The 16,027-nt window shown below is 42.8% G+C and overlaps 1 protein-coding gene across 1 annotated transcript in view; it reads right to left on the reverse strand.

The window, feature by feature from the left end:
• The window catches only part of B3GNT2 (UDP-GlcNAc:betaGal beta-1,3-N-acetylglucosaminyltransferase 2), a 49,597-nt gene extending 34,512 nt beyond the window's left edge, over positions 1-15,085 (reverse strand). The window contains exon 1 of the mRNA XM_077485989.1: positions 14,795-15,085. The gene's annotated coding sequence lies outside the window, so the exon portion shown is untranslated. The remainder of the gene's footprint in view (positions 1-14,794) is intronic.
• Positions 15,086-16,027: the final 942 nt, after the last annotated feature.

Raw genomic sequence — 16,027 nt, forward strand, 5'->3', positions numbered from 1 at the left:
CTATGTACAAGGGCCTGCCTGATTGCATACAAAATTAAAAGTATATAGGTGTTACCTTATTATAAGGTTTTGGTGAATCTAAAAAGGAAAGTTGTAGAAGAAAAAAAATAAAATTATTGTATAATGTATGGCCACAGCCTTTAGGTCTTGAAATGTACTTCTTGACCTAGATTGGAGGGAAGAATGTAACAACTTCCCTTACGCCTCTTTTTCTCCCCTTCTCAAATTGTGTTTAGGAAGGATACCCAACTGCAGCCATAATTCCACCAAAGTATTAGAAGTTTTATGTGGACTGTTGCCGTTATGCTGGGAACCTAAATAAATTCTCAATGGATAATGTTGATTGAATTCATGCTGGAAATATCTTGCTGATCCTTTACATTTATTATTGTGTCAGTAAAATCCATGTGCTTTGGATACCAACTGTATACCTTTCGCGGTGATAAAAAAGAAAAACAAAATAATTCACTACATATATTACAACCAATAAAAATAACACATATACAACCAGTAATTTATATGGCACCTATAAAAATAGAAAGCAAATATTAAGTGTTAGTAAATGCCAAGACTACTATATCACGGTCGTGTGTTATTTTAAGTGGTTTAATAAAAGTAGAGATTTGACAATGATGATGTGACTTCTTACTTTGCAATGTCAACAGCCAACTGATTAAGATGTAATTCAGAGTAGCACGCCTCTCTCTCCACGATTTCATAGTCTATTGCACCAGTCTTCTCTTAACCACCTCCCACTTATAGTACCATATATGCGTACCTGCGTTTGTACCTGTCACTGAGAGCCCTGGGTCCTCTACTAATGATCGAAAAATGGGAGGTCCGATTTCCGATCACTTGATTGGCTATCACAGTGATCAAGAGTATAAAAAAAACAAAACAAATAGTCATTGAAGAAAGCAAAAGATGTTTTTCCTCCTTACTAAAAAAGGAGAAAAAAAAATTTAAAAGTAATCTCAGAAAAAATAAAATAAAACCTGCTAAATCAGGGTATGATCTAGGTCAAGGTTAGGGTTTGAGTCAAAGGTCATCAAAAAAATAAAGTTAATAGCAGTGCAAGTCAGGATGGAAACTGCAAAATGCACACTTTTGCTTCTGGGCCCCTTACCATGGGTACAAACAATATACACATATGTGGTATAGCTGGGATGAGGAATTCTTTTCTGGTGGTAGGTTATGGTAACGGCAGGAAATAGAAGGAAAAAAAAAAAAAAAAAAAAAAAAAAACACCCAACCCAGATCAGACATAACCCTTCATCACAAAGGGGTTAAATACACCACCTTGGACAACATATTGGGAAGCCCATTGATGACGCAACACACTCCCTTTCCATCTACTTTTTATAGTATATCATTAAGTCTTCAGCATATCCTCAGAAGGGGTTACTGGCCTCTTATCACCAAGTCCTACACACTCCAGACCATCAACTGGGATGATCTAAAGCCATCTCTTTGCAAATTAATATTCTGCCTATTAGTTTGTTCAAGACGGCCTTATACTACGCCAAAATAATCAAACTTACCTTTGTAATACACTATACCGGCAAGAGCCCCCACTACTTTTTTTTGGAAACATAATAGAACGTTAATATTTGGCGTTTTATTTAGGGTTCTTGCCTGTAGGCCCATCAGTTACCCACAGCCTGACCGAACAGCTACTTAGACCCCTTTCACACTGGGGGAATTTTTCAAGCGCTTTAGTGCTAAAAATACAGCCTGTAAAATGCCTCATCTGCAATCCTAGTGTGAAAGCCGAGTGCTGTGCTGGCAGGATGTTTAAAAAAAAAAAAAAAAAAAAAAAAAAAAAACACACCCCACCTTTATTCGGACGCTAGCGGGGGTGAAAAGCGTCCTCCTAGCAGCCAAAAAGTGTCTATAAAATGATGGTTAAGTGCTGCTAGATTCAGCATCGCTTTACCACCAACACCCATGCGCTGTCAGTGTGAAAGGGCTCTAATGGGAAAATCCACACTGCCCTGCCTGCGATCTGGGATACCCCAGCATCACAGGAATGAGTATTTCCCCCCCCCCCCTTTTTTTCCAAGACCTGCGCAGGTGTAACATTATGTGGAAGCTGCGCTGCTGGGACAAAGGAAGTAGCACCTACTATGCATGGGTAAGACTTGAGAAAAATATTTAAAAAAAAATAAATAAAAAAAAGGGGGGGGGGGCACGATTACCCTGGTAACACAACTTTCTGTATATAGTGATGTAATGCTCAAAATACTTTCCTCATGGAATCAAACATAGAACTGCCACACTGTAGTGTGCATTGTGCCCTTGATTCCTCCTAAGAGAAGCCCTTCTCTCCCTGAACACACTTGCAGGCTAGTATACTGTTATCAAGTAAACACACAGCCATGAAAACAGATCAGCGCATTCCTCCATTTACACAATACACAGCCTGTCAGGAGATCGTGTGAGATTATAAACAAAGTCAGCAGTCTCTTGGATAGGAAAGGGGAAGGAGTGAAGTTTGCAGGTCAGACAGAGCAATAGGAGCGTTCATTCTGCATAGTACCCCAACACACACACACACACACACACACACACACACACACACACACACACACACACACACACACACACACGTTGCAGTTTAGCACCAGGTTACGCATCAATACATGTTGTGGTGCTGAAAATTATGCTTGTGCGATTTTTGGTCTCCGTGGTGCACTGGGCGGCCCATTTGGATGAATGGCCTGCTCCAAAGATATTCAACTCCCAAGTGGATGTAAACCCTTACATATACTCAGTCAAGTGGGCAGCCTCAGATGAAAAAAATACTCCTACATACGTTTTACTTGTTTCAATGTGAATAAGGCTCGGTTGACACAGGGCCGACTTGTCCAGGCGACTTTGCCGCCTGACAAGTCGCGCTCCGTTCTGTACTACGGAACCGTTCTAATAGGAGCGACTCAAGTCGCTCCGACTTAGAAAAAAGGTTCCTGTACTACTTTTGCGGCGACTTCGGGCGACTTGCATTGACTTCTATACAGAAGACGTTTTGCAAGTCGCCGCTGATCGTGTGCAGGTCGCGGCGCTGCAAGTCGTGCCGCCCGCTGTGTGAACCGAGCCTAAGGGGTTAGGGCTCTGGAGAGACTAAATATTATCATCATAATAATAAAATATTTATATTTTCAGACACCCTTAAGTTTTTTTTACTCTTACTTATATCTGCATTACATTCACACCAAAATTGTACAACACTTTTTTTGGTCTGCACTGGAATCGGGTCACATGAGCGCTCACATCCATGCGATCCGATTCCTGTACCATTTCACAGTTTGCACCGCTTTCTGTGAACCGATGTGGGGGTGTCAATGAAAAGTTGATGAGCGTTTCACAGAGGGAAGCGTAAACTGCCTGCAAGTAACATTCGAAGTGGGAACCTGCACTGGAAGTACTGGTTCCCTAAAGTCTGGTACACACAATGAGATTAATCGGATGAACAATCGTCCATTTTTTTTTTCTTTTTTGTATGCTAGTCTCCATATCGAAAATTAAACGAAGTTACTAAAGTTCAAAAATCCTTAAAAATTTGGAAGTGATGGAATACGTTGTAGTGTATCTGTATTGTATTTTCAGACTAAATGAAAAATTGTACGACCCGGTATCGTACGAGAAAAATTTGAGTTTGTCCCTTCGGATAAAAGCTGTGTACGAACTACCAGATTATCGTACAATCGCAAAAGCTATATTTTTTCTTACCATTTTTTGGATTGTGTGTACAGGCCTTAGGGTTTGCAACCATTTTAACTCGAGATCCAATACATGCCAACACACTGCAGCAGCCCAAGCTGGTGTTAATGGGCACCAAGACGCAAGTTACTCAATGCTAAATTACTGCTCAGTAACGGCACAGTTTGGACTATTTACAGTTAACAAAAGTGAAAAATCCCAAATTTGGGGTTGTCTCCAGAACAGAAATTGAGGGCATCTTCCACCTTAAACACTAGTTCTGCTGACAACTAGGGATTGCCTCACTTTGGTAAGAATTTCCTCTCACTTCCTGTTTTAGCCATCAGACAGGACTTGGCAAGTTCAGTAGCATCAACTATGTTCATAGGAGCAAATGGTCTTGTCTATGGGTTGGGCAAGGATACCCAGCACAGCCCACCTCTAATAGTGTTGTATGGGCCCTAAGGGCTCTTTCACACTTGCTGTGGCGTGTGGTGCCCTCTGAAGAGCAATCTGCTTCAGAGAGCATTTGACGGGGGGGGTTAGGGGGGAATATCTCATCACCTGATTTAACCCTATAATGCAGCACCACCATGCTGCGCGCGTGCGTGCATATTTCTAGGGCAGCCCCAATGAACGCAGCGGTGAGTTTTACAAACCGAGTTAAAAAATGCAGTGGCCACGATGTTTTGCTTGTGAAGAGTCACGTTTTTATTTTAGCCTGGGTTCACACCTACAGCAGAAATAAAAAATTGTGCGAGTTTAGCTGAACTCGCATTACTGTATGTCAGTCCCGACTTCAGGGGATATTTCAGAGACATCTGTGCGGGTTTCTACACAGATGTCAATGGAAATCGGACCCTAAAATCTCCAAAAGTAGTACATAAACTACTTTTGGGAACCTGTATGGCACCGCACCGATGCGGAAAGTGCCATTGCCGCCGATTTGGAATGTCAAATCGCTCCTATGTGAACCAGGGCTTACAGTTTGGGTGGCTGGCCGGGTGGTATTAAAACCATCCGTTTCCCATTTTTACTGCTCCACCATCCACCTGAAAGACCTAAAAAGATTCTGAGGTGACTTTTCCCATTCAATTATACCTTGCGAGACTGAGGATACAAGGCCGAAAAAGAAGCCTGCAGGTCTACCCAAGTTCCCATGACAGAAACAATACTTGAAGCCTGAGCATCAAGAACAAACCCATACATTCATAGTACCGTATATACTCGAGTATAAGCCGAGATTTTCAGCCTCTTTTTTGAGGCTGAAAGTGCCCCCCTCGGCTTATACTCGAGTCATCGCTGTCTGCCCGCTCGATCAGCGTGTCGAGCAGACAGACAGCGGCCATTCTATTCAAAAGCCGCGCCTCCGGCTCCGCCTTCGCCTGTGATAGGCGGAACACTGAATTTCCCAGCAGCCTGTGTTCCGCCTATCACGGACATCGTATCATCCTCGTACTACGGACGAGGATGATACGACGTCTGTGATAGGCGGAACACAGGCTGCTGGGAAATTCAGTGTTCCGCCTATCACAGGCGAAGGCGGCGGCGCAGCTTTTGAACTTTACAATGGCCGCCGACGAAGAGGGCACGGGACGGAGGCAAGGGAAGGCACGGCACGGGATGGGACGGGACGGCGGCGGCAAGGCACGGCACGACACGGGACGGATGCAAGGAGGCAAGTCACGGCACGGGACGGAGGCAAGGAGGCAAGGCACGGGACAGAGGCTCGGGACAAAGGTAGGCTGGACACACACACACACACACACACACACACACACACACACACGGATGGAGACACACACAGGGATGGATGGATGGATGGAGACACACACAGGGATGGATGGATGGATGGAGACACACACGGATGGATGGATGGATGGATGGATGGAGACACACACACACACACACACACACAGGGATGGATGGATGGATGGATGGAGACACACACACACACACAGGGATGGATGGATGGATGGACACACACACACACAGGGATGGATGGATGGATGGACACACACACACACAGGGATAGATGGACGGACACACAGGGATGGACGGACACACACACAGGGATGGACGGACACACACACAGGGATGGACGGACACACACACAGGGATGGACGGACACACACACAGGGATGGACAGGCATGTCTCACCCTCGGCTTATACACGAGTCAATAAGTTTGCCAGTTTTTTTGGGGGTAAATTGGGGGCCTCGGCTTATATTCGGGTCGGCCTATACTCGAGTATATACGGTACATTGTCAAGTTGGTCTCACAGGTGCCTCTAAACCTCCATCCATTTTGGCGCCTTCATTCCTACAGAGGGTTCAAACTTTGCAGCACCCAAATAGGCAGCAAGCATAACATGCAAGTGCTGCTCCTCGCTGGTCTCCACCCTTCTCAATACAGTAACACCATTGTGGTAATGGTGTACTTTTCAGAACAATCTTTAGCTTATGACATTAGCTTAATTTTAGCACATGCCAGATATTACTGGAAATGGATGCATATCACTTTTAAAAGCCATATTTCCTTTTGTTAACCCCTCAAAGTACATGTTATCGGCTCTTTAATGTTTCCTCAGAACATGCCCTTGGGAGTGTCTGCAAGACGCACAAATATCTCAGGATACAAGTGTACGTGCTTCCATAAATACGGTGGAAAAATAAATCTTTGCTAGTAAAGACAAGGAGAAGATTTAGATATCTTTTGTACATCTAATAATCATTGAACCATTACATATAAAAATGGGAGGTGAAATGGTGTCAGGCAGTAGGGAACCTCGCCTTCGACATACATCGTAAGATCTAAAATCAGCAGATAAACTCTATACAGAAAGCCTGCTAGACAATTTTTGACGGTTACCTCACAACACATGTGTATATTGTATACGTGTTTTTCACCATCGAGTAAACTCCACTTAAACAAGGCTACTTACTTACACAACCTATTGAAGCCTATCGGGAATATGGCTACAAGTTAAAAGCAGACCTTCTTCTTGACAGACTTCCTGTCACCTGACCCCCTACCTCCTGATAGAGACAGACAATCACATCCCTTCCGATTCTCCCCTTCTTCCAGTCCCCAATCCATCTGCCGATAGTACAGAGTCTGGGGTACTCTGCACCTGCTCAGTTGTGTGTATTGCTGCCATTTTCTTTTGTTGGGGGGGGGGGGGGGGGGGGTGCATAGGATTGGTACAGAGCCAATGAACTGTCCAGAGCATCAGGGGTTACGCAGTGTCATATGATAGTCAGAGGAGAATGAAAACGCCTACAAAGTTTTAAGCCTGGTACACACACACACACACACACACACACAATGAGATTATCGGATGGATGATTGTCTTTATTTGCACGTTAGTCTCCATTTTCGATAGAGAAGTTGCCAAAGTTACAAAAATTCCTCTGACAACAGAATAAAAAAAAAAAAAAAAAAAAAAAATACAGAAGTGACGATGTAGTGTGTTGAATTGTATTTTTGGAAGAAAATTGGACCGATTGTGCAATTTTCGTCTAATCAGGTATCAAACAAGAAAATCGTCTGCGTTTGTCACTTTGGATGAACTGTCGAACAATCAGATCATCATATGATCGCATTGAAAACTTTATTTTTCATATGATTTTCTGATAGTGTGTACAAGCCTTTAACCAGTTATTGGCTGGACACTGATAGAAGTCATAAGACTGCTATATACTGCTGATTTGGGGGGGGGGGGGGGGAAGAGGTATTTAGCAGTTTATAGTTACTAGAACAACTGCATTTCCATGTTGTGTGTACTGTGGGAGACCAGATATAGCGAATGCAGGGTCCTGGGTTTAGTGACACTTTAAAGAGGGGAGTAAATGCCCATCTCTAACTTTTACCTATAGACAAGCCTATAATAAGGCTTACCTAGAGGTACTGTAAATATCTCCTAAACATGCTTAGAAGCCATTTACTGTACGTGCAGGCGGTGACATCACCAGTGCACGCGCTCTGGAGGAACGGCCACCCAATCACAAGGAACTTTATATGTGGTTATGGAGGTAAGAGATCTGTGAGCACTGAAGTGTTGGTGAAAACAGAGAACCTGTTGATTTTAAAGAAGAATTCAGCACCTAATATTTACCAGTTTAATGGACAGTATACGTTTGTGATAAGAATAACTCTTGTTCTCTGGACTGGACTGTTTGAACATTTGTATTTTTTTTTTTTATCATTGAATGCTTTATATATTTTTTATTTTTTTTAACACTGCATTTTATTCACCACTTACTATCCCAACTTATTGCATGTGTAGCTGTGAACACATTATGGATTGCAGCAATTCCTTTGAAGTTATTCTTTTCTATTTCTTTTTATTTTTCACTAATATAGTGGTTTAACGGTTTTCAGTTTCACTCATTACATAGTAGCGCAGGGGACCACTAACACTTAACATGTACTTCCTTCAGAGACACACACACACACACACACACACAGATTTACTACCGCTTAAAAAGGGATAAGTTCATCTTTGAAAACATGTAAAATGTCCCCAATGCTGCAGCCACTGACCAATTTCCCTCCCCCATGACAGCAGTACGGGGAGAAGTTCCCCGTAGTAGCTGTCAGTTTTTAAAATCAGCACTCTGTATGAATGAAAGTGTTTGTTACCCCAAAACGTCATATTCCTGATATGTGCCTGCTGTGTACCATACACTTGTATGAGAAAGTATCCCGTCCACTTTGTATTGTTTCCTTGGTGTGAAATCCCTGGTGTTCCTGCCCGTCCCCCTGCTTTCCTATTAACAACTGACCACACTAAGCAGGACAGCACACTCAGTTCTCTAGCTATGCTAGGAACTCTGTCTAATCTTCTCCAGTGATTAGACTTGTCCTGCCATGCACAGCCATTCACTGGGAAGCTCAGTGTACTGCAGTTTCTCCTCCTCCCCCCCTAGCTCTTATGCAGCTGAGAACAAAAAAGGTAATATGATCAATTTTTTTTTTAATAAAAGCATTTACATTTTTTTTTCTTCCTATACACAAATGTTTTGCCTTTAAATTATATTTTAAACTGCATGGGTTGTTTTACAAGGTGATCGTTTACAATCACTTTAACAAGTCCCGGCATCCTTTGCAGTTCTCAATGAACTACCGTGGCACTGTGGAGCACCGTGGTAGTTCAAGGATTCTTCCAGTCAGTGTATCTGCTTGTTCATATGGGGTGTACTGGCACACCAACAGGTCTACAGGAGATATGCTGATCGCTGGTGCAATGCTCCCCGGGTTCCAAAAGAAATAACAAAATTCACTTTTTTTGCAGGTAAAAGTGCATTTGTTTTACAGCGGTGTCCCGCCAAAACAAAAACAATATGCTGGCTTTTAAAGGGGACACTTACCTGTCCTGGAGTTCAGTAACGTAGGCACTGCAGCTGAGCTGTCAGGTGCTGCCACCGCGGGTAAGGGTACCCGGCAGTGTAGCCTTGCGGCTTCGCGCCGGGAACTCTACTGCACATGCACGAGGCCCCACTACTCTCTCCTACTGGCACGGCAACAGGGAGAGGAGGAGGGAGGAGTGAGCACAGCGGTGATGGCACGGGCCGTGGCCTGGACTCCCAGAAGTGGGAGCAGGGTGCCTGTCAAAGACAAGTATCCTGCCGCCGCCCCCCCTCCCCCCCAAAAAGGTGAAAATTGTAGCACCAGAGGGGGAGAGGAGACAAATGAGTGGAAGTTCCACTTTTGGGTGGAATTCCGCTTTAAAATGAACTTCTCCTTTTAAAGGGCTTGCTCTGTATCAGTGTTTTACAATGCAAGACACTGATTTCCCCCAGATTGTATTTGACCTCCAATGCCATTCAGTGCACAGCAGAAAAATTATATAATTTCTTGCACATCACACCAGCATTGTCATGAGAACAGGGCACATGGTCACAATTTGTTTTCTTAGTGGTGATAAGAATTTATCCAATGCAGAAAGACGCTGCATGTGTGAATGAGCCCCAAAAGCGCACCCCATTAGAAAAACAGAAAAAGCTTTTGTAGAAACTGCTTGTGCAGAAGAAAACAGTTGGGAGTAAAAACACTGCACAATCACAATTTTGCACCTAGAAAAAATAAAATAAAAAAAAGCCTACAAAGAGTCAAACACTTCACTGAGCTGCTGCCACAGCACCTCCTAATTTGCCTCCATGGTAAACACAACCTGTATTGTAAGATAAGCTTATGACATGCTGCAGGCAGGTAGACGGCCTCATGCAAAACCTGTTGAAAGATATCTCTTTGCAAATCACACGGCTCATGGAAAACCAGACGCGTTTAATATAATCTACAGACAAGACATGCCACTGAGATCGAAAAAAAAAAAAAAAGTTTCTCAAATTAAGTGATCCAGTGAATACAGCAAAAGGGTCTGATTAAAAAAAAAAAAAAAAAAGTTGTTCTTCCAGCCTCTAATTATCATGCCCTTGCAAATCCTCCGCCATCCACAACCTGCCAAATCCTGACGGCTGCCAAGATGGTCAGACTAAGGGGGCCCGTCTAACAACTCTCACATATTATCCAATGAATGATGCCTGGGGAAGGATTTACACATGATCCTTAACAAAACATCCGGCTTTCTCCAGCTTTTCAGAATCCTAGTAAGGAGAGCCGATGGTTGAGCTGAAAAATCCAGTTTTTCTGTCGTTGAACAATGATTAGCGCTAAACTAGTTTTATGCCAATGACGTGAAAGAAGATCTGAAGCTCAGACTGGGGGGGCAGCTGAACGCAGACCACCTGTACTCAAGAAGTACGCCACGGGTGAAATGTGAAACATCCACCAATCATTAACTCTGCCACTGACCGGAGTCCAAATCACACGTAGAATATGTGTCAGGCACAGCTGATTTCTAACAGGAACACATTGATTAAGGTCTCATTCACACTAGCAGAGACATGTGTGTACATAGGACATTCATAACGCACAGAAATTCATCTAATGATTTTAAATGGTATAATTACTATTTGCGTTCAGATTATCTGTATTCAGAGAAGAAAAAAAAATATTAAAAATTCTGTGCATTCAGGGGCAGATTAGGGAACACTACATAGTGCATGAGTGGGTATAAAACGTAAATACCCTTGGGGCTCATTCACATGCCCATACAGTGCCCAGATCGGCGTACGTCGTAGGCAGGTATGGACAGGTGTTTATATTCAGTCTGTGCAAGTCAATGACAGGAGTTGCAGCTGTCTGCATGTAATCGCACTTTGGAGTCAGGGGCATATCTACTGCGAGGCAAACAACGCGTTTGCCTTGTGTCGCTTTTTTTTTCAGGGGGGCGGTGCCACCCCCAGGCAGAAGGGCAGAGTCGGCTCTATAATTAGTCAGGAGAAGGACCAGGCAGATCACTATGTTCCGGGGCTCCCTGGAACAGTGATTTGTCTGGTGGACAGCCCATACACCCCCCCCCCCCCAATCCATGCCCCCGGCCCCCCAACGCATGGATTCCAATGTTTTATTCATTTTTTTTTCTGTAAGCACATGATTAGAGCCTAAGGCTCTAATTGGCTTCATAAAAAGGGTGATGGGTGATACAGTCGATGCAACAGTAGTGAAATTATATGCACTATTATCTCCCTGATTTTCCTCCCAGCCAATCATGATGTCTGCGACCTAGATGGGTGAATTTTTTGCAATAAATATGTCTGCCCCCAAAGAAAATGGAACATCAGCCACCACTGCTGGTGGGACTTCCCCTGACTGAGCAGCGTATTCGCTGGACTCTGCAGCTCCATGTTGTGATCCTCCCGACCCCAGGTGGAGGTGACAAGCGCAATCCTTTTCTTTACATGCAAGTTGCAATTTGTCTAATAAACTGGTCGTTTCATTTTATTGCTGCACTTAAGAGTGCCGCTCCGCATTTTGTTTTTGATCCATGCAAATATTCCTTCTCATCTCCTACTGACCCCATCCCGTGCCCTGCTGACCCCCTATGTGGCATTTGGATAAATCAGGTCTCAGGGTCTGATGGGGCGCAGCTGTTCACTGTAAACGGCTGCAGCTTCCTCATCAGACCCTGAGACAAGAATGATATACCGCGGCTGGGGTGGGACATATTTAGGGAGGTGGTTTGCCCAATTTTAGTCCTGCCTAGGGCAGCACAAAACCAAAATATACCACTGCATGGAGTAAGTACATGCTGCTAGCAACAAATGAGCAGCCCATGGTGGAAACATTCTGCATACAGAGCTGTCATTTGTCCTGAGCCGCATGTAATCATGAGATCACCCATGGGTTGTCAGCCTGTCATTGGATTTGTATAGACTGGAAATACACCTATCGGCATACAGCAGTAACAGCCATGTAAACGAGTCCTTAAAAACAAGAAACTCGATCTAGTTACATAAAGAACATGGTCTTAGGCCCCTTGTATAGCAAATGTCTATGCTAGGACTCCAATATTTCTGCGGTGGGGAAGCGCAGGTACAGATTCCAGCTCCGCTGCTGCCTATCAGACTATGGCAGGCTGAAATATACTGGACAGTGCTATGTGTTCAGGAATGAATGCCTAGATTCCAGAATACCTGCATTCTGGGCATTCTTCCCAGAACACATAGGCCCCTAAACCAGAGTACCACTCAGTACAGCGTTCTGCCACAGCATATTTCAACCTGCGACTTTGATAGGCCACAGAGCTAAAACTCAGTATTTGTGCTCACCAGGGGGACTAAAACGCCAGGATGGGCACAACAGCTGGATGCCCCCATGTGCAACCAACCTAAAGCTGGTCATACATGGTTAGGTAAAAAAATAATTATATATACATACATACATACAAATAAATGGTGGGATTTCTAAAGATCTGCCAACGTGCATGTGATAACGTCATCATTGTATCAATAAAAGGTCACCTAATTAATTTAACACTTGCTCACAACATAAACGGTACATTTTTTCCGCAGTTACATTCTAACCTCTACTGTAGACTTTTTCGAACCGTTTTCGATCGATTCCACTACTAATGCTCAGAAAAATTGATCATTTAGGCCAGTGATGGCGAACCTTGGCACTCCAGATGTTTTGGAACTACATTTCCCATGATGCTCAACTGCACTGCAGAGTGCATGAGCATCATGGGAAATGTAGTTCCAAAACATCAGGGGTGCCAAGGTTCGCCATCACTGATTTAGGCTCAAAAAAAAAAAAATTAAAAAAAAAAAATGTTAAAAAATTGCTGTGACAGCTTGTTTTTTTGCTGGAAAACTTTATTTTGACAAGTTGAAAGATCGAGAGTATTAAACAATTTTTTGAAAGATTTTCTAACCGTGTATGGCCAGTATTTGAGTCACAGTCCACTTTACATTTACCAAAACCACACAATATAAGCACCCAAATTTAAAGCTGGCCATAGATGGATTTTTTTTTTTGATCAGCCTGCCCACTGATAAAAAAAATAAAAACACACAAACAAAAACAACCCACATACATTTATACTTTTCACTGAGCGATTTTATTTTGACAGGACGACTCCTCTGCTGTCAGAATACACTGATCAGTGCTGCAGCTGATTGGCTGCATGCATTGAACAAATTTTCTAGCAGTCCCATTTGAGAAGTCGATCATCACAGCAACTCTTCTGAAACAGAAACTGCCTCAGAGGCATTGGAATTTGGTCAATCGCTGTTGAACCAGCCAATTTTTTGTATCCATCTATTTCAAGCGGTTCAAATCACCTTGTATCCAATCATACAGGCCCTACTTCGCATAGTTTTTAGTAAAGCTAAAATGAGATCAAACAATCAGGTTGTAATGCGTGTTTGCTTTAACATCTAAAGATCAAAAAATAAATAAAAAAACACTGTCCAATCACTGGTGGTATTCAGTCCTGGGTTATGAAAACCTGCCCCTGACAACATCCCTTTCCAATATTTATCTCAGCACACCACATTTAAATAGACAACGTATAAATATAATATTGATGTCACTTGTCACTATTTGGTAAACAGTCTGCCAAGATCTTCTATAACAATACAGGGCATGATCACGATGATGTTCTCAGCTAAGTTGCAGTGAATATTGAGATCAATACGGTATTTAACAAAAAGTATAATATAATCATTTTTTTAACCTAATAAAATAATTCTTTAGTAGTCCACTACAATACTGGGCATGGTGATGAACTCAGCCAAGTAACTCTAGAAAAGTCCCTACTGTCATATATAAAAATCAGACCCGTATTTAAAGAGAAAAACAGTATTCTATAAATCAGAATGTATAATAGAGAATTTACAATATTTTTATTATAATATTTTTCTTACCACAATCGTCTATAGCAATACTGAGCAGGATGACCTTAGGTAGGTAGCAGGGTGTCCCTGCTTTGTAATACTTAGTATTTAAAAGAGAAACAGTATTATTGTATAACCCATGTCCTCAAATAAATAATGTGACAATAATATATTTTGTTACTCTTTTTAAATACATATCTGAGATAAAATATTGCAGACAGGGGACACTGCTGAGGTTATCATGCTCAATATTGTTATAGAAGGCCATAAACTATAATATTACCCTGCAGTCTTCTATAGCGTAATAAAAAAAAAAAAAAAAAAAAAAAAAAAGATATATATATATTTTTTTTTTTTTTTATGTATATTCAGTGGCATCCCCCCCTTCTCTGTAAATATAACAAAAAAGTAGAACACTGCTGTCACGTTATTATTCTGTATACAATGTATACCTTCCAATCCAATCCTGATCAGGGTGACCTCATTAAGTATCTGGGTGTCCCTGAATATGTCCTTACTGCCAGTAATAAAACAATTAAAAATACATAAATATCTGTCCGGTGATTGGTGGGTGTAGTAGCCGACTATAAGTCTATAATTACAACGCAGAGGACATCTCCGGGAAGTTGTAGTGATGACACTAGAAGTGTAGGAGGGGGGCGGTGTACCCCACTAGTAGAGATTGGGGGGGGGTGACACCTGGCTGGAAGCGGAGGACGGTGATGACGGGGCAGGCAGTAAGTGGGGGTGGGGGGCACCCTGTTGCAGTGATCGGACAGTTTGGGGCGGAGTAGAGAAGTGACGATCGGACGATATGGACGGTGTAGTGATCAGGCGGTGTCGTGGATTACCTTGTCTGCAGTCTCGGTGGTCGGGACGGCTCTGTAGCGGCGATGAGTCTTCCCAGGGTCCGATCATCCTCTCCTCTCCTTCATCGCCCCGCAGCTGTACTGCATTACCTGGGGGAGCCCCTCTTCTCCAGACACACCGTCCGCCCCGGGAGGGGGAAACAATCCAGTCGGAGTATCGCTGAGTAAATCCGACAGGAGAGAAGTCCGGGGACTCACAACCCGAACCCTCCGACAAGATCACCGACACCAGACTACTGATCCACCTTCCCACACCGCCGGGGGACACAGCACAGGGCGGGGCGGGGCTGCACTTTTCTATTCCCGCCCCCACCGGAGAGTCCGGGGGGAAGTGGGCGGGGCGTGTGTGATGGAGCACTCAGCACAGCGAGTGCAGCCTTTTCCTGTATACAGAGTCAGAGGAGACTGTCAGTGTGATCTGTGCTGTACGGTGTACACCATCCACTGTACTGATCTATGATTGATAGACTTCTATATACCGAGAAGTGTGATCCCTGTACTCTGATCTCTATACACTGATCTCTATACACTGTACACTGATCTATATACACTGATCTCTATACACTGATCTCTATACACTGATCTCTATACACTGATCTCTATACACTGTACACTGATCTATATACACTGATCTCTATACACTGATATATATAGACTGGGCACTGATCTCTGTACACTGATCTCTATACACTGTATACTGATCTATATACACTGATCTTTATACACTGTATACTGATCTCTATACACTAATCTCTATACACTGTACACTGATCTATATACACTGATATATATATATATATATATATATATATATATATATATATATAGACTGGGCACTGATCTCTGTACACTGATCTCTATACACTGTATACTGATCTATATACACTGATCTCTATACTGATCTCTATACACTGATCTCTATACACTGTATACTGATCTATATATACTGATCTTTATACACTGTATACTGATCTCTATACACTGTATACTGATCTATATACACTGATCTCTATACACTGTATACTGATCTATATACACTGATCTCTATACTTATCTCTATACACTGATCTCTATACACTGTATACTGATCTATATACACTGATCTCTATATACTGTATACTGATCTCTATACACTGTATACTGATCTATATACACTGATCTATACACTGATCTCTATACACTGTATACTGATCTATATACACTGATCTTTATACA

This window comes from Lithobates pipiens, unplaced genomic scaffold, assembly GCF_037356315.1.
Source record: "Lithobates pipiens isolate NorthernLeopardFrog02 unplaced genomic scaffold, aLitPip1_a1.2 Scaffold_18, whole genome shotgun sequence".
NCBI classification, from domain to species: Eukaryota; Metazoa; Chordata; class Amphibia; order Anura; family Ranidae; genus Lithobates; species Lithobates pipiens.